This window comes from Schistocerca cancellata, chromosome 6, assembly GCF_023864275.1.
Source record: "Schistocerca cancellata isolate TAMUIC-IGC-003103 chromosome 6, iqSchCanc2.1, whole genome shotgun sequence".
Classification (NCBI taxonomy): Eukaryota; Metazoa; Arthropoda; class Insecta; order Orthoptera; family Acrididae; genus Schistocerca; species Schistocerca cancellata.
This window is the reverse complement of record NC_064631.1, coordinates 162,079,547-162,105,679: the sequence shown is the minus strand read 5'-3', so window position 1 is coordinate 162,105,679 and position 26,133 is coordinate 162,079,547. Positions and strand designations below refer to the sequence as shown.

Here is a 26,133-nt window from a genome sequence, read left to right as displayed (position 1 = left end):
ATCGGTTGCTCCCAACTGGCAGTGTAATCTCGTAGCAATCCAGATGAAGATTTTCAGCGTTGGATTCGTCACGTGTGCTTGAACCAGCTTGAAGATGGACTGGAAGATGTCGGCAAAAAAGGTACTTTCCATATTAATGTCATAAAATTGCATACCGCCAGAAAATTTAGTCAATGTAATACCATCTGCTCATCCATATTTTATTAATTTGATTGACCCTAAATTCAAACGATTTTTCGATATGGGTTTAGAACTGTATAAAAAAACCATAAATGAATTGGATTTACATGGTATAGAAAATTTATTGTGTTCTGGTTCTGAAGAACATTCTGAAAAATTCTGGCGAATGATTTGAACACCCAGATCGCCAGACACGAATCCCATCGAACATTTATGGGACATAATCGAGAGGTCAGTTCGTAAACAGAATCCTGCACCGGCAACACTTTCGCAGTTATGGTCGGCTATAGAGGCTGCACGGCTCAATGTCTCTGCAGGGAACTTCCAACGACTTGTTGAGTCTATGCCGCGTTGAGCTACTGCACCACCCCGGGCAAAGGAGTTCAGACAGGATATTGGGAGTACCCCATGACTTTTGTCACCCCAGTGTGTGAAATGAAAGCACATGGACTCTTGAGGGGAGGGGAATGTCTTCAACAGAGCTTCCTTACGTATCACAAGAGAATGGTAAAACAAAATAAAAAGCCTGAGGTCGAAGAACGGTTGTGGTAATGCCTTTCCAAGGTAAGGCATCCACGTCTAAGCGATGTGGAGAGAATAAGAAAAAGATTTGAGGCCAGTGGCAGCAAACGGGAGAAATAAATTATTGTTGAAATTTACGTGTTTTTAGATTGGCTCGGCGCTATAAGGAAACTGCGAGGTGCGGCGGTTAGGGTCAGCGGCTATGGCGCCAGTGTGTTCGGCCTTCCCACACACGGGCGCGCGCGGAAGCGGCGTCGAATAACGGTCCGCTAATCGCGGCTGCCAGAGGAAGCCAGGGGCCGGCTGCATTATTCATCCGCATCACTCTGCGACAGTGGCAGGATGTGACGCAACGCGAGCGCACCATCTCGCGGGTCCCCGCTGGCCTAGCCTGCGCCATCGCACCCTACTGGAGGCGGCGTGCAGCCTAGGAACGGCGGTCAGTTGTTGTATCCTAGAAACAAGTGTACACACACACACACACACACACACACACACACACACACACACATGCCCGAGGGAGGACTCGAACCTCCAACGGGGGAGGGGGGAGAGCCGCGCGAATCGTGTAAGGCGCCTAAGACCGCGCGGCTACCCCGCGCGGCCTTGGCGAAGTCCGGAGAGGCACACACACGCCTCAAATTCCTGTTCATATTTCTTAGACTACACGTGCTGACAAACATGCCCACTTTGCACGATACGCATGGAAATTCGCTTATAAATACGTGTAGTTCACTGACTATCATGATCGGAAACATTCAGAGACCTAAGAGTCCCGCTTTTCGTTTTATTTCGGGAAAATGTGAAAAACAAGCTAGGGAGATTTTAACCTCACTCCTCCCGAGTACGAATCAGTTCCTTGCCTTGGTGTGCCTCTGTGTGAGGATAAGTGTTACGACTACAAATCAAAGGATCGGGGGTTCTGCCATTGGTTGCTCGTGAGATATTTTCTGTCACGTTCCCTTTTTTCACCTCTGCAATAATTTGTAAGTATCTCCAGGGTTTCAGAATATGACTGTACGAAAAACTACAAGACACACAGAAATTAGACACACATCAGTGGATAAAGCATCCCTCCCCCCTCCCCCAAAGATTTTAACTAACGTTACAGCTGCTCAAGATGGATAATTGTGACGCGGCAAACGTCAGTACGTGCATGCAGTTCATTGACGTTGCTTATGCTACTGCCGCAGCCGCCCGGGAAAGCGTACGACATCCAACCGCCTTGGAAATCTCTTCATTGGGTCCCACATCTGCAGCCACGAAGTAATCAAATGGTTCAAATGGCTCTGAGCACTATGGGACTTAACTTCTGAGGTCATCAGTCCCCTAGAACTTAGAACTACTTAAACCTAACTAACCTAAGGAGATCACACACATCCATGCCCGAGGCGGGATTCGAAACTGCGACTGTAGCGGTCGCGCGGTTCCAGACTGTAGCGCTTAGAACCGCTCGGCCACCCCGGCCGGCCACGAAGTAATACACTGCGACAATACGGAGCAGATGATTCGTCTACATGTTTTGACACTCAGCGGTGTGTTCTCGAACTACGCCACAGCACGTCATATTACGAATCGAAACTCTGAGAGATGCTCTATCCTCTGAGAGATCATATCTTCTGATATGTGTGTTTCTTCTGTATGTCTTGTAGTTTTCGTGCAGTCATCTTCTGAAATCCCAGAGGTACTTACGAGTAACGCTGTATTTAAAACAAGTCTAGCTACTCTGTAGTTTGGAGTCGATGTTGAACTGTAGACTGCCCTGTTAGTGTTTGAAAAAGTCAGTTCGACTGCAAGGGCATATCACCTCATACGGAATCGTGCCCAGCAAGGCACTGTGGTGTTCAAACCGAGCTTCTGGTTAAGGTCAATTTTAGCTAACCTTTGCGCCGCCTCAATCGGTAAGTGCCGCTACCTGTTGCAAGCCGCCCTCAATGAAGCCATGTTACTCGCTGGAAACGCTGCCCGCTCTGCCGGGCCGCAAACCGCAGCGTGGCACGCACTGGCGAGGCGGCGCACGCAATGCGAGTAAAATTACTGTCGCCAGCGGCAGGAAGTGCGCGTGACGCACTAGGCCGGTGTCCAGTGGCACGCACTCCCCCGCGGCGCTCGGGCCGTCTCACGTTTCCTCCTCCCCCACCGTTCGCCTTACCTGTCGCTCCACGCCCGAACAACCTCACCGACGCGCCCAACCCTTACGACCAGCGCTCTGCGTCGAGCGATCCGTGATCAGGTCAAAGGAGCCACCCGGTGCCGAAAGACGGCCGCGCCTTCTTCTAAGGCCTCATATGACCAGTCCGACCGAGCGAGGTGGCGCAGTGGTTAGCACACTGGATTCGCATTCGGGAGGACGACGGTTCAATCCCGCGTCCGGCCATCTTGATTTAGGTTTTCCGTGATTTCCCTAAATCGCTCCAGGCAATTGCCGGCATGGTTCCTTTGAAAAGGCACGGCCGACTTCCTTCCCCGTCCTTCCCTAATCCGATGAGACCGATGACCTCGCTGTTTGGTCTCTTCCCCCAAACAACCCAACCCCAACCAGTCCGAAGAGGCAAGCGGTCAACTTTACCGATCATTCGGCCGCTAATACCGTCCGACTTCTCAAATACTACCTAGACTTTCGAGTGGTTTCATGCTGTCTTTTATGATTTCGTATCCTAGGCTGATATTTTCATATCTATGAAATATTACGCCCTACATCCTCGATTTTCTATTTTACATTTTCTGGTCTTGGTAAAGCTCCATTATTTGTTTTCCTTATGCTCCTCCTTCCCGCGCCTGGCTAACTATCCCTAGATGCCCTAGTAACCCATTTTTGCTTCTGTTAAATGTCTCCCACAGACTTCTGTTCTCACTTGTTGTTTCCATTCTCATTTCCAAACCAGAGCGTATATACTCCTTTTATACGAGAATTCCATTCAACCAGCCTACTGCAATCCTAAGACTACAACTAGCCTTCCTTTGTCTTCACGAATTTGAATAATATACAAGGTGTGTCAAAAAGGACTTAACAGCTTTAGAATGCTATAGAAATTTATTGAAGTAACTTACGGAATCGGTAGGTGTGTCATTTTTTAGCAAACAGCCTCCAGTTTCATATAAAAGTGTCAAGTGTCATTTTGGTCCGATGTGAGTACCACTTTTGATGCGGCAAACATCCAATCGATAATCAGTATCTTGCCACACTCGTAACAGCAAATCGGGCATAACTTGTGCAACGGCAGCGTAGATTCGAGATTTAAGGTCGGCTAAATTATTTGGTAGGGGAGGAACATACATACGGCCTTTAGCGAAACCCCAGAGAAAGCAATTCAGTGGTGTCAAGTCTGGGGAACGAGGTGGCCTTGCGACATGGAAAGCGATTATCGAGGAAACCTCCGAACTTCCGTGAAGAAACAAGATGGTGCAACGTCTTGCGAGTAGTAAACCATTCCATCTCAGTCATCTTCGTCGATATGAGTAATTAAAAAGTTTTCAAGCATATCCAGATACAAAACAACTCTTCGTGGAGAAGAACGCGGACGACCTGGAGATTTATCATGTCGCTAGGAACAACCCATTTCAACAAATTTCTTGTGCCAAGAGTAAATTGCAGGTCTGCTTGAAGTTTTTTTTAGCGCATTCGGTGCGGAACTGCTGCAGTGTTGGTTTCATGAAACCAAAACACACAGCAAGCACGCTTCGCACCAGTGAAAGTAGCCGTTTTAACTGTGCACTACGCTGGCGCTCCTGGTGGCGGAATGGGGTACTGATGCTTTACACTAATCAAACGTGAGGTTGTTTACTGCAAAATGACACATCTATCGATTCTGTAAGTTTCCTCAGTAAATTACGATATCATTCCAAAGCCATAAAGTCCCTTTCGATTCATCCTGCATTCTTGTCCATTCAGAAAAGATGTAGTTTTTTGAGGACTTCCGTTCATGATGAAACTGTGCATAGATAATAATTACGAGAAATTCCTGCTTTCGCTTGCAGATTCGTATGACGTATGTCTCGAGGACCCATGTAAAAGGTGAGTAGACTTGTCTGTCCTCCTTTTTTCTTTTATCTTGCCTTCGTGAGAAACAAGGCATTTCTTCTTATTCGACAATATTGTTCGGTAAGAAACCTCGTATTGCTGCATTTAAGTAAGTACTCCCGCACTCGCCTGCAATTCTTCGACGAAACAATAAACCAGGAAATCCAGACGGAAATTCGTAACAATGAGTACTATGAATTCAGAGTCATCTTGCAATCACTGCTCGTCGTGAGTAGTTGTGCTGTGCGTAGCTTAAGGCTAAGCTGAATTCTATTTGAATAAAAAATGAATTCAGCGACCACTCTAAACCCAACAGTATGTGAATAATCTTTTTGTTAACGTTACCAGACTTTGGATGGATCAGCTAGTCGCAGTTTTTAATTTGATGGTCCCTCGCATCCTTGTTCTTGCCTGTTTTCCAAGTTACAGAATTATTATCTTCGGCCAATTTGGTCTCGTGAAAGTCTAGAGGCTGACATGTAATGCAGACGGTTGCTTTGCAGGTCCCCCCTCCCGCTTCAAGACATCTGAAGTCGGCTACTAGCGGGAGGGAAATGGGCGTCGCGAATTGAGCCACGATGGAATGGTAGCGACGCGAATTGAGCCGTAATGGAATGGTAGTCTGCGGCGCCAACAAAGTTGCCAGTACTTGAAGGAAAAGCGTGACATCATCGCGGCCTGCGGAGGGCCGGGTTCTGCCCATCGTTGCGCGGGCTGCAGTCTGAGGAGTGAATGTGCGGCCGTCGTTCCATTCTGAGGCAAACGCTTCCGGGACCGTCCCGCCGCTGAATATGCAACGCAGCCTCCGAGTTAAAAGCCCAGTCGATGAATCGAATCGAACATTACCCAGCCAAAAGTAGCCATTCATGTTTATGTAAGGCGAAAGGCGGCGAGCGAAATTAGACTCGTGCAGCAGAATCACAATAGCGCTGCCTCGCTAACCGGTGATTTGGTGAATGAGAAGAGCGACCCGGCGACATTGGGGGAGGTGGACCTCTGAAATTCAGAGCGCCGCTGCACTGTTATGAGTAGAATGGATCGCGCTGCGTTCTTGCTCGCCGCCGAGCTTCTGGAGTTTCATAGCTCAATCTGCAGCTGCAGGTCGTAGCTAGGCAATAGCAGGGTGTTGAATGCTACAACCTATATATCTCCTGAAACTTCAGATTACCTGAGCGAGACTCGAACTTGGGACCTTCGTCTTTAGCCAGCAAGTGCTCTACCGTCTGAGCTATCCAACCACTACTCACAGCTTTAGTTCTCCCAAATACCTTATCTCCTACCTTCCAAACTTCACAGAGATTCTGCTGGGATGGGCAGCTCAAGTCCATACAAACACAACACACAACACACACACACACACACACACACACACACACACGCACACACACAGACGTTGTGAGATAATGCGTGTTCCCATATTTAACTTCCGTCTCGGTTTCCTATGTATGCAACTGATACTCGCAAATAATGTGACCATAATTGGATGTACGATCATCAAAGAACTGTGTGGCTTGGTACCCGTTGTTTGTCGGAAACTACAAAGAATATGATCCTGCCTAGCTGAGACGCATATATAGCTACGAATATGCCGTCTGGAAATACGACCTTCTACCTAATATCTTTGTTAGTCTTATTGGATTGGGAGAACAAGCCTGAGGAAATTTCGTGAGGCTCACCCTCACGAAATTTCCTCAGGCTTGTTCTCCCAATCCAATAAGACTAACAAAGATATTAGGTAGAAGGTCGTATTTCCAGACGGCATATTCGTAGCTATATTTGGCCTGTCAGATGTAGATCCCTTCTAGGCCCAGACAATAGGCATTTACATATGACCATCCTGGCCTGGGAAATTAGACGGTGATCGACAAGTAAGGCACATACTGCGCAAGCAGATTAAATGGAAAACACTAGTGGTACATCGGAAGCTACTGCTACTGCCGAGGGCTTGGCACTCTGAGGCGGATATGAGATTTCCGTTTTTTTTAATTTTTTGCTTTTCTTTCAGGACCGCGGCCGGCGGTAGAGAGAGGAGACAAATCAAGCCGCTCCCGCGGCGAGCTGCCTCGTAAAGCGATCGGCGTTATTTCTGCCCGCGTGCTTGAGTGCGCCCGCGCGCCTTGCTAGTCGCTATAAAACGCCACTCGCAGCTAGCGGAGAGGCAGCCGCACGAGGGCCTAACGAAGCTGACGAGTACAGTAAGGCCGCCGGGGAGCGCTGCCAAAGGCACAGCTTGCGAGCAGCTCTTAAAGCCGATATCTCCTCGCTAAGTCACGCACAATAGGTATATACCAGAGGCTTGAAAGTATCCATTACCAACCTTAGTGGCCCATTAGACGATCGGAAATGGCGTACTGTCTGCTGTTTCAGTGTCTACTTCAGCACAATGTAGCAGCCTTTAATGTACGAATGCATGGTTTCCAGGCGATATGTGCTGACAAAATTCTCTCGAGTTTCAAATCTACGAACTCTCGACCTTGTCATGTGGAGTACTCGGTCGAAAGTTCGTGGATTTGAAACCACTTGACGCGGCTGGCAATTCGAGAGAATGTTATCAGCTTTTAATGTCTCTGGCACAAGCCGTCAGTCTTCTAGTACTTATTCGATTGCACTGTCTCGGACGGAGCTATACGAGCAAGAGTCTCTGACGGTCCTGGGGATTGAATCAGGACCAGAGCTAACGATGTCCCACTTTGCTGAGGACATTCAGGAAGAGCCACAAATCTCGATTAAATTTTCCATCGAATCTTGAATTACTGTAAATGAGCGATGAAATGGTGTCTTAAAACAAATGTCAGTGGTGGAGGGAAGTTTGAAACCCAGTCCCCTCGAATGTGAGTCCTCTGTGCCGTCTCACTTGGTTACTGGACTAGTGATTCGACTCCTTACTTCACTGAATTCTGAACGGGACGTTCTACTTTCTTCATATAACCACACTATAGGAGCGTTCACTACTGCAATTTTAGACCTGTTCTGATAGGGTAACTGGGTAGACAGGAAGACGAGTCAGACATGGATTCAATTCACGCCGCAGATTAACGACCGTGGTCTGGTACAACTGCCAGTCTGATTGTAGTTTTTAGGCAGTTTTACCCAAACGCTGGGCTGGTTTCTGAATTCCGTCTTTGTGAATACGACACACAACAAGTTGAAATACGATCACATACAGAACAAGATTCACACGGTTCACAGACGGACAGCTCACACGGCTTCCCCCTCTTAGTTTATACTACTGTGGCGGCAGGTAGAGCAACCGTTGACAGAGGTAAATAATGAAATTCATTTTATCAAATACTGAAAAGGCGGAGCTGATACTAGACGGAATAAACGCTAGGGAAAAGAGAGGAGGAGGCTTCAGTATTGTAATTAGAGAAATGGTAATACGGGGAGTGGAAACTTCTGCTTGTTGGATTTACATAAATCGTTACTCTTCCAAGTATAAATGTAAATATCGGATGGAGTTGTTGGTTAGGAAATTCCCTTGCCGTTCAACCATATAAAACAACGTTTCCTTCATTTCCATCTATCGCTTGCAGCGCAGGTGACATGAATCTCTGTATGGAGTCTAGCGCTATGTTCGTGCATTCGGTAACGACAGAGAGAGAGAGAGAGAGAGAGAGAGAGAGAGAGAGAGAGGGGGGGGAGAGAGAGAGAGAGAGAGAGAGAGAGAGAGAGAGATACCATGTGCTGGCAAGTAGTCAGTAGCAAAAACGTAGCATTCAAGCCTATCGTCTCCATTCAACAGTTTACCGTAAACAATGTTGCAAGTCCTAATTCAAGCAGACGTCGCAGAGAGGCCTTGTACTTAACCCAGCACATTCATGCCTTGTCGGGAAGGAAGAAACTCCGGGAGCCATTCGACGATTGTCACTCACTTTATAATTTACATTAAAAAAAAGTCTAGGTAACATTTTAAACTGTTATTACCGGTTTCTGCCTAATTAGGAAGAACGATTGCTACAATGAGTGTCAGCTGGTGCGTGGTATTACAATTACTGTCACTTTTACGTTCTTTAGGAATTACGTTGTCTATGTAACGATAGTTGTTATTACACCCACATTCAGCAACGCTTATTAAAAAATCTGGTGGTGCTGCAGTTATCAAACTAATCGTTAATTACGTATCGATAACAGAGAAAATAGAAACAGAATGGTCACTGCGCTTAACCGTAATTTATCTTCATGTTATGAAAAATGGAGTGCAGTAGATGCCAATGAACTCTCAATTCATTACTACTACACTTACTTGTTTAAAAAAATCACGAAGATCAGGAATGAAAACTACATAAACTGCTGTGTTCCTGCACGATTCCGCAACTTTCGATATTTAGCGTTATTGAATTACTGGGCTGGATATATGTGATTGCAGTCTTTCCCGGCGTATTCCAATGATGAATTCTTCTCGGATTATCAGCTGAGTGGTGGTGTCGTCTTGTCGCAACGTTTCGCCAGAAGATGATGGGTACGAAACGCGTCGAAACGTTCCGACAAGACGACGCCACCACTCGGCTGATAACCCGAGAAGAATTCATTATTGGACTGGATGTTCCACTTTGGCGCAATAACGATTTCTGTGACCTGTTTGTGCTGTAGTGCGCCGGTGACAAGTGTAGTCTATAAGTAATCTTTTACACACGCTATCTCGACTGTAAAGGCTGTAGTGCGGACTGGTAAGATGTAACGGCATCATAGATAAGTGTAACGCGCCCACGAAATCGGTGGATCGGACAAGCGCGCTCGCTTGTTTCGCGAGTGTTTCTGCACACGCTGCGCCCGATCGCTATCGGCTCGGTGGTGTGCGCACTGTAGTGCGAACTTGTCGGCGAGTGTTAACATGGGTACTCGCCGCAGCCACGCCCCGGACAGGGTACAAGTTCTTCCCAGCTGTGTCAGGAGACCGGTCCGCGGCAAGCAATGTGGCTGCTAGCGGCAGGCTGCGCGGAACATTGTAAATGACGACTACCTCTTCCTCTGGACTGGATGCCGATGAGGTCGGGTCAGCTCTCTTAAAGGATGCGGAGGAGACGGCGGAGAGGCCACGTGTAAGAGGATGCAGCACCTTTGGCCCGTTACTAGCAACGCTTTTCCGTTCACACGCTTACATCCATCTGAGACTCAGTGAGCTGGCGTTGTTATTAGCATACGGGATGGATGGCGTTTCAAGTCGCCCATTGGTAATCCAGATTTTGGTTCACATTCATTTCCCTAAATCGCTAAGTTATATCGGTACAGTTTCTTTAAACAGACAAGTTCCTTCCCCACAGCTGGCCGGTGTGGCCGAGCGGTTCTGGGCGCTTCCTCTATGGTCGCAGGCTCGAATCCTGCCCCGGGCATGGATGTGTGTGATGTCCTTAGGTTAGTTAGGTTTAAGTAGCTCTAAGTTCTAGGGGACTGATGATCTCAGATGTTAAGATCCATAGTGCTCAGAGCCATTTTTGGACCTTCCCCACTCTAAGCGCCCCCCTCCTCCCCCCCTCCCCCCCGCTCACAATGCCAGAATATGCTCCATCTCTAAAGAACCCGCCTTCGACAGAACATTTAACCCTCCTTCCTTCCAAATATAAACAGAATAGAAATGTGGAAATTGCAGCTCGATTGTGCATGCTCGAGGTTTACTATGGTACAGGCTTGTAAAAATACCGAAGACTATCACAAGTGAGTGTAGATTCGGTGGTTTTCCTGGTAGCTTTGGTCAGTTAAGATTGTAACCGCATTACCTGTATGTTAGGTGTGTTGCATACCTGTCTGGAGCTACCTAACTAACTACGATCGCTTTGTTTGCATATGCGATGAGTGTCTTACTAGACTCTCCTAGAAACTGGAAGTAGCGAACCGCCTACGGACTGAGTGAGGATATAAAGGGCTGTGTAACCTATGGAACATTTTTGTTCTACACAGTTATCCTCCAGCCTATTACTTCAAAATAAATAGTATTTATAGCAAAGTTGAAACTGTAAATTTTAAATTCAGCTTTTATTAGAAAACTGTTGATCAGTAACAGAGGGATGTTGTAGTAGAAATAAAAAAACAAGACAGATTTATCAGTTAGAGCTAGAAGACTTAACAAAGGTAAAACTAAAGAAAAAAGAAACTCAAAACAAAAACATATCTAACATCGTTCAATACTTCGACGAGCTTGTATACGACAGGTTTCTTTTGTTCATAAGCAACTTTCGCACTTACCAATAACAGGAAACTCCTACCTTTGATCATGATGATGAACATTCTATTGAGTACAAAAAACAACTGTACTTGCATCAAAAGTAATTGCTTTGGTTACATCAAAGCAAAGCAGTTACGCGATCAACAATTTTTTTTATTTCTTATAAAATGCAGTTTATATTTTCTAAGGGTATAGAGTACACAATGGGCTGACACACAGTGTAGTAGGAAGTCATATCAGGCATTTTTGCAGATAACTGTGAGTGTAAGCCAAATTCATCCCCCGTTGGATCCGATGTTACAGAGGAGTACTTGAAACCGCAAAACAACCGATTGCCGACAATGAAGAGTACGGCAGAAACAGCAGCACCCGATCAGACAGGTAAAAATGTGGTCGGTTTAGAAAAATGAACATAGAGGCTATGGCAGGAGAAAGGCCCAATGCTGTGCTTCACAACAAAATTCCAAGATGTTACAGCTACGCAAAAAAATTACACGAGTTCAGCTGTTCAGAAAGTAATAATACTTACGTCATTCGACCGGTAGGAATGTTAGTCGCTCAGACTTTACCCATGACTAACTGCCGAATTTTTTACATCCTCCGGAGTGTAGCAGTGCGGTCTTCAAAGCGCGGAACATATTTTATCCACTTCGTTCATGATTCCCGTGCCGGCTTAATCACGGCGTTCGTGGCGATTTCTCTTTTAGTGCAGTGGGGAATTTACGGCGCACAGCGGTGACACACACTCATATGCGACTATCTGTGAGAGCGTGACCGGCAGGAAGTGAGTCAGGGTGTCCTTGAGCTTGGTGACTCACGAAGCTCGGGAAAACGTTTCCTCGAATTCGATGCACTGTTCGCGCGATGCGAACACCTTTATGATAAGCCACTTCGCTGTGACTCACGGCGGTTTCTCCCCGCGATGCAGCAACACTTCTATACTTCCGCATCCGACTGTCCCTTAAATAGTATATAGTGTGCACGCAGCTGTCGACGTTGGTATCACCTGCTGCTTTGTTTTTGTATCGAACATGTGTCCCCTTCATTCAGGTATTGTAAAGAATTGTTTAGAAAAATGTGAAAGACATAAAACGTTATTATGAGTCGTTATATTCTACGAAGTTATGATCGTATATTTACTATTACATAATTTTATTTTACACTGAGATGACATTCATTGGATAGCTATATACACATATACAGATGGCGGTAGTGTCGCGTGCACAAGGTATAAAAGAACAATGCATTGGCGGAACTGTCATTTATACTCGTGTGATTCATGTGAAAAGGTTTCCGACGTGATTACGGCCGCACGACGAGAATTAACAACTTTGAACGCGGATTGGTAGCTAGAACTAGATGCATGGGACACACCATTTCGGAAAGCGTTGGAGCATTCGATTTCCCGAGATCCGCAGTGTCAAGAATGTGTCGAGAGTACCAAATTTCAGGCATTACCGCCGGCCGCGGTGGCCGAGCGGTTCTAGGCGCTTCAGTCCGGAACCGTGCGACTGCTACGGTCGCAGGTTCGAATCCTGCCTCAGGCATGGGTGTGTCTGATGTCCTTAGGTTAGTTAGGTTTAAGTAGTTCTAAGTCCTAGGGGACTGATGACCTCAGATGTTGAGTCCCATAGTGCTCAGAGCAGCGGCCGACGGTCTTCACTTAACGACCGAGAGCAGCGGCGTTTGCGTAGAGTGTCGGTGCTAACAGACAAGCAACACTGCGTGAAATAACCCCAGTACGAGAGTCTTTGCTAACAGCACGACATCGCCTTACCTAGGCTCGTGACCACGTCGGTTGGATTCTAGACGACTGGAAAATCGTGGCATGGTCAGATGGGTTCCAATTTCAGTTGGTAAGAGCCGATGTTACGGTTGGGCTGTGGCGCAGGTCCACGAACCCATGGATCCAAGTTGTCAACAGGGCAACGTGCAAGCTGGTGGTGGTTCCATAATGGTGTGGGCTATGTTTACATCTAACGGAGTGGTCCTGGTTATGTTCGGCCACCTGGAGACCATTTGCGACCATTCATGATGTTCCCAAACAACGATGAAAATTTTCATGGATTACAGTGTGTCATGTCAGCGAGGTACAATTGTTCGCAGTTGGTTTGAAGAACGTTCTGGACAGTTCTAGCGAATGATCTGGGCCCCCAGATTGCCCGACTTGAATCCCATCGAGCATTTATGGGACACGATCGAGACGTCAGTTCGTTAGAAAAATTCTGCCGGGCAACACTTTCGCAATTCTCGACGGCTCCATATTTCTGCAACGACTTGCTGAGTCCATGCCACGTCGAGTTTCTGCTCTAGGCCAGGCAAAAGGAGGTCCGACACAATCTTATGAGGTATTCCACGACTTTTGTCACCTCAGTGTAAGGATAAATGGAATTTCGTGTGATGTCTGCAGAAATTCTGTCAGAGAATGGATAGTCGTATGTGAACTGCCTAATATTTGTAACATGGAGTCCTCAGGTGTAGTATGGAACCAATGGAGCCTGTAATGAAGAAACTGTGTTATTTTAAAACCTTTTGTTTTAGGCTGAAGTAGAAAACCGAAGTTTGAAAGTCACATGGATACCTCCGCGTTACCTCCTAGAGAACGTCTACTTACACCTCCAAATGTCTGTGGGAATGCGTCTCAGGTAAAGTGAACAAAACATTTGGTCTGAACACCAAAAGTGCTTTACTAGACATGATTCTATCGGAGATGCTATGCCATCGCCTTCCTCCGACTTTTTAACTGTCTCACCGTGCCTGTAGTCAAGCGACCCAAGGTGCCACCGTAAATTGTCAGTACTGGCTCCTAAGCAAAAACGTTTGACGACTACTACTAGTCTGCAGGATACATAGCGAGTGGTTGACCCCAATACGATGGAAATCGTAATTATGGTCGAAAGCTGGAATTTCAAATGTAAGAACGCCGTCCTATTGGCTTCGTGAAAAATTCCACAGGCGCAAATCGGGTTCGCCGCTATGCAATCTGAGCCTCGCTACTCCAGAATGTTTGGTGTCTGTATCTTCACCACTGATCTGGGTTGCTTTGGAGGTGAAATACTGTTCACGAGACTGTATAGCGGTCTTTCATCTTCCATTGGTCGATATCCCGACTACAATCGCAGCCACAGTTACACACTCGTGAATGTCAGGTTTTCCTGATTGATGAGTAATTCGGAACCCGCATAGGGGCGTCACTTTCACGGATCAGAAGTTTTCTCCGAACAGAAAAATCGGACGGCCTTTGGGACGGTTTGTTGACCCTTTCATACTGTCGAGAGGAGAAAGGAACCAAATAAAGTGTCTTGAGTTACGGCAGCCGGCGTCGTTTTACTACCCGCCGCTGGGTTCTCTCTTTTTTTTGGCCTCTGTGTTAACCAAACAGGCGGGGGCTGTAAAATGCGAGAATGAGACATCAGGAGGCGAGCCCGCCGCCACGCGGACCGCGGCCTCGGCGTGGCTCGCCGCGGCGTCTAGCGGGCTGCCGATTCGTTCCGCAGGGCCTGGGCCCGGCCCGGCCGTGACCCGCGACCCGCCACTGCGCAGGCGCACAGTCCCACGGCTGCGGCGCATGCGCACTTAGGGCTTGCGGGTGAGAAGCTTTAACCTCGAAGTGAGGTGTGATGCGTGTTCAGACACCTGCGGACGCCGGAGGACTTCAGAAGTAGCTCCCTGCCTCCTGGTCGAAACGTCGAGACTGTTGAAGAAGTAGAGGGGGAAAATGTCGAGACCCAATCGGTCAGAGGATTTTATCTTCGTTGACAACGGCTACCAGAACCTGTAGAATTGCTCAGGAAGCCACAATATGGTGTGTGGCAGAGGGTACTTGTGGTACAACTATCATTTCCATCTCCCCTCTTCCATATTGTTCATTCTTCCGTCGGAAGAACGACTTCGATCAGACTCCATGTGCGCTCTATGTTATCTGAGTATCTGGTCATTTCCCAAGACGAATGTCGGAGGAAGCAATATGCTGCCCGACGCTTGTTGGAAACTTAACTCTCCGAACTTCAACAACAAACCTCACCATGAAGCCCACCGCCTCTATTGCACCGACTGTCACTTGAATTTGCAATGCATCTCAGTAACGCTCTCGGGCTCACTTAGCCGCTACTCTTCCGTGAATCTTCTCTTTCCATCGATCCGACACGAGACACGTGTTTAACTGGTGAGAAATACCCAAGAATTAGAATCAGATTTTCACTCTGCAGCGGAGTGTGCGCTGATATGAAACTTCCTGGAAGATTAAAACTGTGTGCCGGACCGAGACTCGAACTCGGGAGCTTTGCCTTAAGGTCCCGAGTTCGAGTCTCGGTCCGGCACACAGTTTTAATCTGCCAGGAAGTTTCATGGCCGATGTATACTCATCACCAAATAGCACAAAAGCGAGATGAAAGAAACTAAGTAAAGTGCCTGAAGAGAGAAACCGCTTGAAGCATGCATTTATAAACACCTCCGAGTGAGAGAGGGAGAAAGCCTTCCACAATTTACACTCAGCGGAGACACTAATACTGATAATCTTCTGTCATGCGTTATTACTACGTACATGAAGTAAATAGCCATTAAGTGTAGAATAAATGAACATGGAATTCAGGTTTTGCAAATGTGCCAGCATACACATCAATCTCGCGAACTTCAACTCTCACTTACCTCGCAATCGCGATGACAGATTGTGCGAGGATCATTTTAACTTGAGGACGGCGGTGCGGATAATCGGTCACAAGGAGTGAGTAAGAACCTCCGCACGAGGACTAGTAAGGTAAAAAAAGCCGGAAACAGAGACGCCCAGCGGGAGATAACAGAATGCCGACCAGAGATTTCAGGCAGTGCAGCCATTACGTAATAAGAAGACAGTGAGGCATAACTCAGCCGCTCGTGGCAAGCGGAGCGGACGTAATTGAAAAACATTATACATTCGGGCTGTCTGTCCTCGCCATGGGCGGCCGCGAGTGATTTATGCGACGTTCATCAAAGTGTGTTTGTGTTCCGTCCGCGGCAATGACTGCACTGTAAATCTCGGCCTCGTGCTGCGCCACAAGCCATCCGCCCACACCTCGCCCGGCGGGGGCGTTTCTGCAAGTGTGTAGTGACGCGCGCTTTGTCGCCGGAGGACTCTGGCGACGATGACGTCTGTGTACCAATGCTGACAGCTCCTATTGTGCAACGAAAGGAGTGAGTGTTCGCTTCGATTATGGCTACGTTGTCTTCCAGTGGAATTCGGTCGAAAATGTATATCACTAACCTTAGAAAAGAAGAATTTCTCTCGGAGTTACGGCTCTTGACGTAATATTTGACCATGATAGTCTTGGTCGTTCCTAGGACACTATTGAAGTGGAGCCTATTTGAACCAGATGATCTAGGGATGTTGCTGTATTTCTGCCGAAACAGTGTCCCATTTTCTGCGTTGATCCGCTTGCCCTTCCTACGTAACGCTCAAATACCCGTCTTCTAGCCATCCATACGTAACAAAGCTCACCGGACACATCAGCTAGTTCTGATGGATTGTTGTCTTCTACCCGAGAGAAGAAACCTGATAAAGTACAACGTTCACCGAAACTTTTAATATAGAATGGGTAAATGGTATGATCTTATTTCGTGATTCACCTGACCATCAGTAAGATAGGATACGTCAAGTGTGAACATGTAATATGTCAAATTCTACGTCTAGGCGGTTTACTGTACATACGAAGCGGAGGTAGAATGTAAAGGAATCTGATCAGATACCACCTTCATACATTTATTTCATCCGATACCACAACAAGCATTTATTTCATTATTCTGTAAAAAAAAAAAAAGTTGTGCAATAGTTAGGACACTGGCATCATTTTCGTGGGGACTCGATTCCAAAGATGAACATCTAGCAATTTGATTTTTTGTTGTGACTTCCTCACTTCAGACGAATGTTGCGGTCCATTCGCTTGAACATTCCGCAGAATATTTATTCTCCATACTTCCTTTCGTTGTCAAATTGCGATTCCTTGATGCCTCAGGCTGTGTCCTGTCAACAGATCCCTCCTTTTAGTCAAGTTGTGCCACAAATTTTTTTAACCTTGTTCTACTGTGTAGTTGATTCGTCACTAATGACCACGATGTCGACAAGACAAACTTTAAATCTCCTTTCTTCGAAACGAAGGAGTATAACCTCTTGATTGTTCTTCTGATATGTATGATTCTTCTGTTTTCGAGTAGTATAGTACTAAATCGCAGTTGCACAGAATACAGCTTTCGCATATTCTCCTGTTCCTTATTTCACACAGTATATGGCTTTCGAATAAATGAAGAAATCTTATTTTGTATTCTTAATTACACAGCATGGCGGGAAGGAGGTGGAGAGGGTTGGGGAGAGGGAGGGAGGGAGGGGGGGGAGAGAGAAGAGAGGAAGAGAGAGAGAGAGAGAGAGAGAGAGAGAGAGAGAGAGAGAGAGAGAGAGAGAGAGAGAGAGACTGAAAAGGTGGAAAAATGAAAGCAAAGCTAATATTCGCCACGAATTCTCTGATTGTAAGTATTAATTTTGTAGTTTTTCGAAAACGTTTACATGTTACGAAAGCCGCAACAGTGCCATCTGTGGACAATGTACGGAACATGATGATACGGCGGAAGTTTTTGCTGTGAGATAGAAATGCAAAGAAGAAGCGAGCACATAATCAGCATATACTACATTTATGATATGCAATCTTTTCCACTCCCTGTGCCTATGTCCATACGTGAGAGCGACAAAACGCTGCAAGGCAAATGCGTTAGCATTTGGTTACTCGCCCACGTGTTTGTATGGGTTGAGGAAGATTCGTGGTGAAGAGTGAGTTACTGCACGGAGGTAGATCCGCTGTCAGTAAGACGGGTTTGCAGCTCTCGGTGAATTGTTGGGTGTAGGAGGCGGCTTGCCTCTCAGCAGCGACGCACCCACCCTAAGCACGCAGCGCTGCTCAGCGTCCGGGGTCCCATACTTTCCCTTTGGCACCGAGGAGACCGTAAATCAAAGAAAAATGGCCGCCAGATAAATCATCATTTTAATTGCGACCCCTGGAAGCGGCAGGGAGGCTGGCCAGATACTCCGGCCGCGCCAGACGTGCATAAACACCGCCAGAAATTTCTTATTAATGGCCCGCGGTCAGATTTACTGCGCTCGTAATGGTGCACTTTGTGAACACCGTCACGTTACATTCTCGTCGTCGTCTTTTTTTTTTTTTTTATAGGACGCTGCTTGTGCGACGTCTATGTAGTACCTTCGCAGGCGTTAGGCTCGGAGCACTAGCCGAGGCGTCTAAAAATTTCTAACTCTGCAGTTACACCGTCAGATAAGTACACTGTAGTTCTATAAAGACTAGCAGTATTAACTGACTATCGTATGAATCCCTCCATTCTCGTGTTATACCCGTTAGGGATCCGACTGATGATCGCTCTTACCTCTTGGATTAAGGTCATCATTCTTCTAAAACGAACAGAAGCAGTCTCGACCGCAAGAAACCTTTATTATTATGGTTACCTGTTTCGGTTGGTTACGGACCATCTTCAGATGTCATACCATGGTGGTAGGCGTTGGCGGAGAACGGAGCAAGCGTTGCGAACTCCACAAACCGCCTACTCTCATGGTATGATGTCTGAAGATGGTCAGTAATGATCGAAACCGCTAACCACAAAAATCTTGCGTCGAGGCTGTTTATGTTTATTTTAAAATACTAAGAAAAACCTCTGTTCTCCGTGAAAAATATCAAAAAAATTACATCATTTTACTGGCTGCTTTGATGTGGCCCTCCACGAATTCTCCTCCTGTGCCAATCTTTTCATTTCAGAATAGAAGTGAAACACTATGTCCACATTTCTTTAAAATCAGCACCACCATTAAGCTGTCTAATGGCGGTACTGACTTTAAAGAAATATATTATGACTGTGGCCTCAATTATGAAAAAATTATTATATATACTATTTCTACAGTTATCTGTTTGGATATATTGCGATCTCTGTCTTCCCATACAATTTTTAACTTCTATGGCTTCCTCAAGTACCATGGAAGTTGTCCTCTGGTGTCTGAACGCATGCTTTACCATTCTGTCTCTTCTTCTCGTCAATGCTTTCCACAGGTCCCTCCCCTCGGTGATTGCGCGGTGAATCGCCTTCTTTCTTATCGGTCTACCTATTTTCAACATCCTTCTATGGTACCACATCCCAAACGCTTCGATTCTCTTCTTTTCCGTGTTTCCCCATAATTTATGATTCAAATCCATCAATGCTGTGCTACAAGGGTGTATCCTCTCAATTTCATTTAGCAGTGATTATTTTTTGTCAGTGAGTGCCATTCCTGTTGTCCCCGATAGCAGGAAAAATTATGACCATCTATGCGCCCGTTGGAAAAGCTTCGCTCAGTGCTGAAGCAAGCAAGACCGGTAAAGGCAACCACCTCGACAACATTTAAACTTAATCAGAGCTAAAACGCGAGCTTTCGAAGATTCACACCATCTCCTTCGTCAGTAGATGACTGAATGAGGTGAAAGTTACGTTGGGCGGAAAATCCGCACTGTAGCCGAGCGCTGCTTTGAACATAGGCGGCAAATCAAGTATAGCAGTCTTGGGAAATCAGCGACAGCGGTACACAGCCTTACGATAGTGCTAAGATAAACTCTGAAGAAACGAAGGTCCTCTTCTGAGATAGCGTAATAAAAGAACCGGTAGAAACTCGCATGAGCTCTACAGTTTTAAGAGAGACGGAGTTTATAATCGAGCACTTGAGACGGGCTTCTTCAAAGAGATACAAACAAAAATCACATTTCTTAATGGAATAGGTGATGCTGGGGCTGATGTCTGTTACCTTTTCACCCTTCAACTGCTGCCCGGTGGAGGAGGAGGCTCATATACCACATAACGGATTTCCTGCATTTGCGCACGCGAAATCCTGCCCTCCAGCTAACGTCATCGCCAACAGAATTGTAAGCGACGTCTCCCGGCCAATGACAACCTTGAACGCAACTGTAAAAGAAGCAGACGTCGCTCCCGGCAGACAACCATCTGATGACAAAGAGGATGGTGTTAATCTTCCAGAAAACTCGAGTTTTATCTCATGTGGACCATGCTTAGTAGTGCCTAAACCATTCATATGTGATAGCATCGCAGTCAAAGACGTCTCAGGCTAAATGCGTCTGGCGCTGCAGAGATTCCCAAGATTCATTCTGGGAACAATGCCCTAGGCTGTGATTAAGCCATTAGTCCGCAATATCCTTTACTCCAGGAGTCCTAGTCCTGTAAGGTATGCAGGACAAACTAAGTATGGAAGATAGAAAAGAGGTTGCGACGGAAGTAAACCTGTGAGAGCGGATCATGAGTCATGCCTGGGTAGGTCAGGAGGTAAGAGCATTGCCTCCGAAATGCAAGGTTCTGGGTTCGATTGCAGACCTCGCACACAGGTTCAGTCTTCCAGGAAGCTTGTTTTATGTTTTGGGAAAACTACACATATTTACTCTGCAGAATAATAGAGTTAGAAGCAGGTCACAGTACTGCTAGAGTGGTACGTGTGGCGTCTAATTTGTTGTGAGATGAACTAAGGACTGTTGCGAAACTCCACAAGGTGAGAATCGAAGCCACGACCTCCGTGTGAGACCATCGTAGACAGGCATTGTGCGCGCTCGTGCCAGATTGGCGCAGTGACGTCATCTAGCTCCTTATACTGTGGAAGCAACGAATCGTCTGCTGAAAATTCGAACGTAACCTTTCTGGTTCTTCTGAGTTAAAGGTCGTCGCAAAATTGCACATTCGGGGGTTCGAAGCCACGACTGCAGGCAGTGCCGGGCAGCGCGCGAGACAGTCGCACGCAGACGACACGGAGCGCCGATGGCGATGGGCAATTTAGATAGCGGCGGTGTTTGGGCAGCGCCGGCGTTATGGCGGTGTTTACGCGCTATAAAAGCGGCGGCCGGCGACCCTCCATCACGCATTGGCCACGGCTGTCGCGCCGCCCCTGAGCCCGTAATTGCGCCGTTGTCATTTCATTACCCGGCCCTCCGCTGCTGCCGGACGATGGCGGCGCCGGACCCCAGTCTTCATGTCATACGAGCGCTCGTGGGCGGCAGTTATCCCGAGGAAGGCAATGGGACTCCGCTGCAGTCCGTCACTCCACGTCCCTTCGTTTTCCTCATTATTCTGCATTAATGGGGAACAGCTTCCAGCGTAGACGTAAGACACGTTCTTCGTGGTGACAGTTATGTCAGAAATGACGTAGTTTACCGACACCAACAGTGCAACACGAGGGAGGGAGGGAGGAGACTAGGATTTAAAGTCAGTTCGAAGACGAGCTCATTAGAAGGTGGCCTAACATCCTACTGGACAAGGATTGGTCTGACACCGGGCGAGCCTTTTTCAAAAGACGTAATAGTGGCATCCGCCTGAGGTTGTTGAGGAGAACTACGAAAATTCGATGTTTGTGTAGCCGGAAGGTGAGTCGACACTAACTCCTCTCGAATATGCATCCAGTTCCTTAACCGTTGCAACACGAAACACACAGGCATGGTTTTTCAAACCTTCACAGTATCTACAAAGTAAAGGGTTTCCTGTCGCTACTATGCAACAGCATGTAGATATAAGTAGTACGAAACGAAAAACTGGACGAGACACATCTCGTTACTAATCAGCACAACCCGAAATTCCATACATTGCATAGCAGCTTAACGTGTAACATAAAAAGTTCACACTAAAGGAATGTAATTGATTAATCAGATACAGTCAACAAAACTATCACATTGTCCCCCGTCTGCTGACGACGCTCTTGTCCGGACCGGACAGTATCGTCGCGGAATGATAATGAGGAAAATGCAGAACGCTGAAACTGTATTTCGACTTGGTATTCCACGCAGTGACATTTCTTTTAAAAATGTCGATGAACACTAGATAGTGTCGCAAAGAAAAATATCATAGATTACGCGATTACAGCGCTAGTGCTGAAGATATGGAGCACGTCACGCTTTTTAAATACTGAAATGTGACGGACATTTAAAATTGACAGTCTCGTCGATTTGTTGATTATTAGAGGTGAAGTAGCTCAGTCGCGCAAGGATTTGGAATGAAATCGACCGTGGCGCTACTGTGAGGACCAGCCAACAATTTTAATGAAAATACGGTAAACCTAAATCTGTATTAGCTGGACAGTGCTTTAATCACTGCACTACAAATGGATCCAAGTCAAATAACGACACTGATAGTGCCTATTGGGTACCCCAAAGCTAACGGCAAGGCTTTTATTAGCTGGACCGACACAACACTATTACGACTGCTGATCTAATCGCAATTCTGGAAGGCCTGCTATTTGTACAGACGACAACAGCACACACAATATTCATAATCTCTAATGGTATGCCAGCCCTACAATTTAGCGGTATTTGGAAGGCCCAGCCTATAAATGTATGTAACTATGTTCCTCCTAGATGTATGTGTCCGAAGACTGGTGTATCTTTACGTGTGGCTGTGATACCCAAATGGGTTCAAATGGCTCTGGGCACTATGGGACTTATCTTCTCAGGTCATCAGTCCCCTAGAACTTAGAACTACTTAAACCTAACTAACCTAAGGACATCACACACACCCATGCCCGAGGCAGGATTCGAACCTGCGACGGTAGCGGTCGCGCGGTTCCAGACTGTAGCGCCTACAACCGCTCGGCCACCATGGGCGGCCGATACGCAAATCTGGTCATTATATACTAATCTCGTGCTCAAATATTCAATTTTCTAACCGCAGCTTTTAAAACAATTCTTACAGGACCCACAAAAGAGCATTTTATTGTTAATTTAAAAAAAAATGTTCAAATGTGTGTGAAATCTTATGGGACTTAACTGCTAAGGTCATCAGTGCCTAGCTCACACACTACTTAACCTAAATTATCCTAAGGACAAACACACACACACACCCATGCCCGAGGGAGGACTCGAACCTCCGCCGGGACCAAGTTTATTTTATGTCGCAATCTGTCCTTTGTTAAGCCTGTGTAGCTTCGTACCAGGTTACGACTTAAAGCAGTATATATTCTGCACTGTGAAAACGGAACAAACTGTAGAATCATACTTCAAGTGTCGAGATAGCTCTACCGGCATGTACCGAAAGCCACTAATTTTTTTTAAAAAAAGTAATATCCCTACGTTGGTCAGTGTCAGGGGGGGGGGGGGGAGATACATCAGATACCTGTCGTCGTCACAGACTGTACTGCAAACGAAGCACTAAGCCAGTTGGTAGAGGATTCGATCAGGAAAGAGTTATCATTGAAAGGTTTATCTTGCGCAAGAGCTGCGAAATTTAATTCCATAGACAGTGTATTTGTGAGGCCAGAGGAAGGGTGACAGTGGATTACAAGGATGGATAGATTAGATTGCATATACAGATGAGATGCTCAAATCAGCGGAGGAAGAATGCACTGCAGCCTGCTGTTTCTTGGAAGATGCAGTCCCACGATTCATAACGGGAAATGACATCTCAGTCAGTTGCTAACTCAGTTGATGCAAGACCGCAGAAGTTCTGACAAAGCCTCCCGGTAATAGCAGTATCTTCAGCGGCAGATAACTGGTCGTGAAGCTACATTGCGCAAAGATTATAACTTAGTTTATTCACACGTGCAGAGACTCCTGCGCGCTAGGAACGGAGGACAGGAATAAATGCAATGGTGTAAAGCTACACACGTAAATATCCGAGACACTGCAGGAATAAAACAAATCTCTTACTGACGTGCGAACAGCTTGCTGCTTGCCGCTTTCGGTTAACTTTAGCTATAACTGTATGCGAGATATTGCACACGGTTACGTAGAGAAATATGACGGTGTAGCTTACAGAGATATGGTAGTCGTGAGTATTACGTGCGAAATGCTTGCTTGCTGTGTGGTGAGCTCAAGCAAATTATTGCACGCCAGGATTTCAAAATGCTGTGCGAGAAATGATAATACAAGAAAATAAAATTTCTGCTAGCGGCGGCTGTAGGTCTCAGTTCGCCAACATTTCAACTCAGTTGGGACTTTGAGTGCAGAAGTAAATCAAAGCGATTAATACGAGCAAGGCATATGTAGCGTCGTTCACAGAAATGCAAATGATGCGTGATATCCGAGAAGGAATTGTTTGAGCTACTGAAGAAGTATGTCGTGGTGGATGAAAAGTACCGAAGTGATAGGACACGGTGAGAAGCGTTCACGGAAACCTCAAGTTTCATGTTTGCTGTCAGTGTGCTGTCTCTCTAGGTGTCATGGAAACTGTTTGTTGCCACACACACACGTACTTATATAAAAGAATAGAGAAAATATCGTATTTTTATCGGTAAACGCAGTGACCCTTCGAAACATACACACATCTCTGTCTCTAGAAGACATGTTGAACTTTGAAGGTTTGGAAGAGCTGCCTTTGCAGCTTAGGGTACCTTGAATATAGTTTCCCACCGTGACAGGCGTATTTTCATGAAAGAATCGGCTACTCTAATGTGTTACCTACGGACACTTCGCGAAACATTGTAATAATTACATTCACAATCAAAATGTTCTACAGCTTTACCCCCCGCAGTAGTTTATTTTCCTGAAACTGAGGTTTCGGGTTATTAGCCCATTTCCTAACAAAAAAAATATTCACCATCATCACAATCATCATCATCGTCGTCGTCTTCTATCTGACGTCATTTACTGCACAAGGCCGCATCAAACCACCTGAATACATTACAGTTATGCGCACGATCAATATATCACGAAACATGTTAATGTAGTATAACTAACTAACTTGGAAGGCCCTATGGTACCGACCGGCCGCCGTGTCATCGTCAGCCCACAGGCGTCACTGTATGCAGATATGGAGGGGCATGTGGTCAGCACGCCGCTTTCCCGGCCATTTTGTCAGTTTACGAGACCGGAGCCGCTACTTCTCAATCAAGTAGCTCCTCAGTTTGCCTCTCAAGGGCTGAGTGCATCCCGCTTGCCAACAGCGCTCGGCAGACTGGATTGTCACCCATCAAAGTGCTAGCCCAGCCCGACAGCGCTTAACTTCGGTGATCTGACGGGAACCGGTGTTATCACTGCGCTAAGGCCGTTGGCGTTAATGCAGTATAGCCGTATTAAAATGGTTCAAATGGCTCTGAGCACTATGCGACTTAACTTCTGAGGTCATCAGTCGCCTAGAACTTAGAACTAATTAAACCTAACTAACCTAAGGACATCACACACTTCCATGCCCGAGGCAGGATTCGAACCTGCGACCGCAGCGGTCGCTCGGCTCCAGACTGTAGCGCCTAGAACCGCACGGCCACTCCGGCCGGCCCGTATTAAAAGATTACCGATAGCTTTGGTACTGATTCTGTTTTAAATGTCGAAACAGCTGTTTGATCATGATAGGTTTAATGGAGATATGCTTAATTTAATAGTCATATTTGACTAAACAAAAGCTGAGAAGCGATCGCTATGCACGACTTCAGGAGGAGTTACGTATATACGAATACTGTTTAGCAAAAACAGTTATATAGGAATAGTACAAGCGAATGTTTAATATTTTTTCGTTGTCTCTGGACATAAATACGTCTAGGCTATTTTTACTGTTGCAATAAGATTCCTGTTTTGGTATATGTTCCTGGCATTTCTAGTAGAGAAACAAGATAGCGGAAACTAGTGTTCATGTGCCAGAGTGGTTCTAAAGTAAGCTGAGGAATACATTAAATTGTATTAAAGACTCGAGCTACTAATGAATTTATTTAGTAATCCTTTTGTTTTTGTCAGTTCCTTAAGCGTCACTTCAGCGGACTGGGGGCTTGTGTTGTTGATCATTGACAGGGAAGTTGTGAGTTCGATTCTCGGTGACCGCCATCGGATTTTCTCGGATGGTGATGTATTAAAGAAAGCCACAAATAGCATTATGAGGGGAAAAGCTTCTTCGATGATTAAAAAAGTGACCAAACACTCATGCCGACAAAGCAGCACCACTCGGTGCGTCACTCATTTTCCACATGTTTTTCCTATAATTAGGCCGGTCTGAGTGGCCGAGCGGTTAAAGGCGCTACAGTCTGGAACCGCACGACCGCTACGGTCGCAGGTTCGAATCCTGCTTCGGGCATGGATGTATGTGATGTCCTTAGGTTAGTTAGGTTTAAGTAGTTCTAAGTTCTAGGGGACTTATGACCACAGCAGTTGAGTCCCATAGTGCTCAGAGCCATTTGAACCAACCTATAATTAGTCCGCCTCCATAGCTGAGCGGTCAGTGTAGATGGCTGCATATGGAGGACCCAAGTTCGATTCCCGGTACTGCCAAGGATTATTCCTTG

General features: G+C 46.3%; 1 protein-coding gene and 1 pseudogene across 8 annotated transcripts in view; both read right to left on the bottom strand.

Moving 5' to 3' along the window:
• The window catches only part of LOC126191207 (protein grainyhead-like), a 324,436-nt gene that overhangs the window by 88,091 nt on the left and 210,212 nt on the right, over nt 1-26,133 (bottom strand). The window lies entirely within an intron of this gene.
• LOC126089884 (5S ribosomal RNA) lies at nt 24,799-24,916 on the bottom strand (annotated as a pseudogene).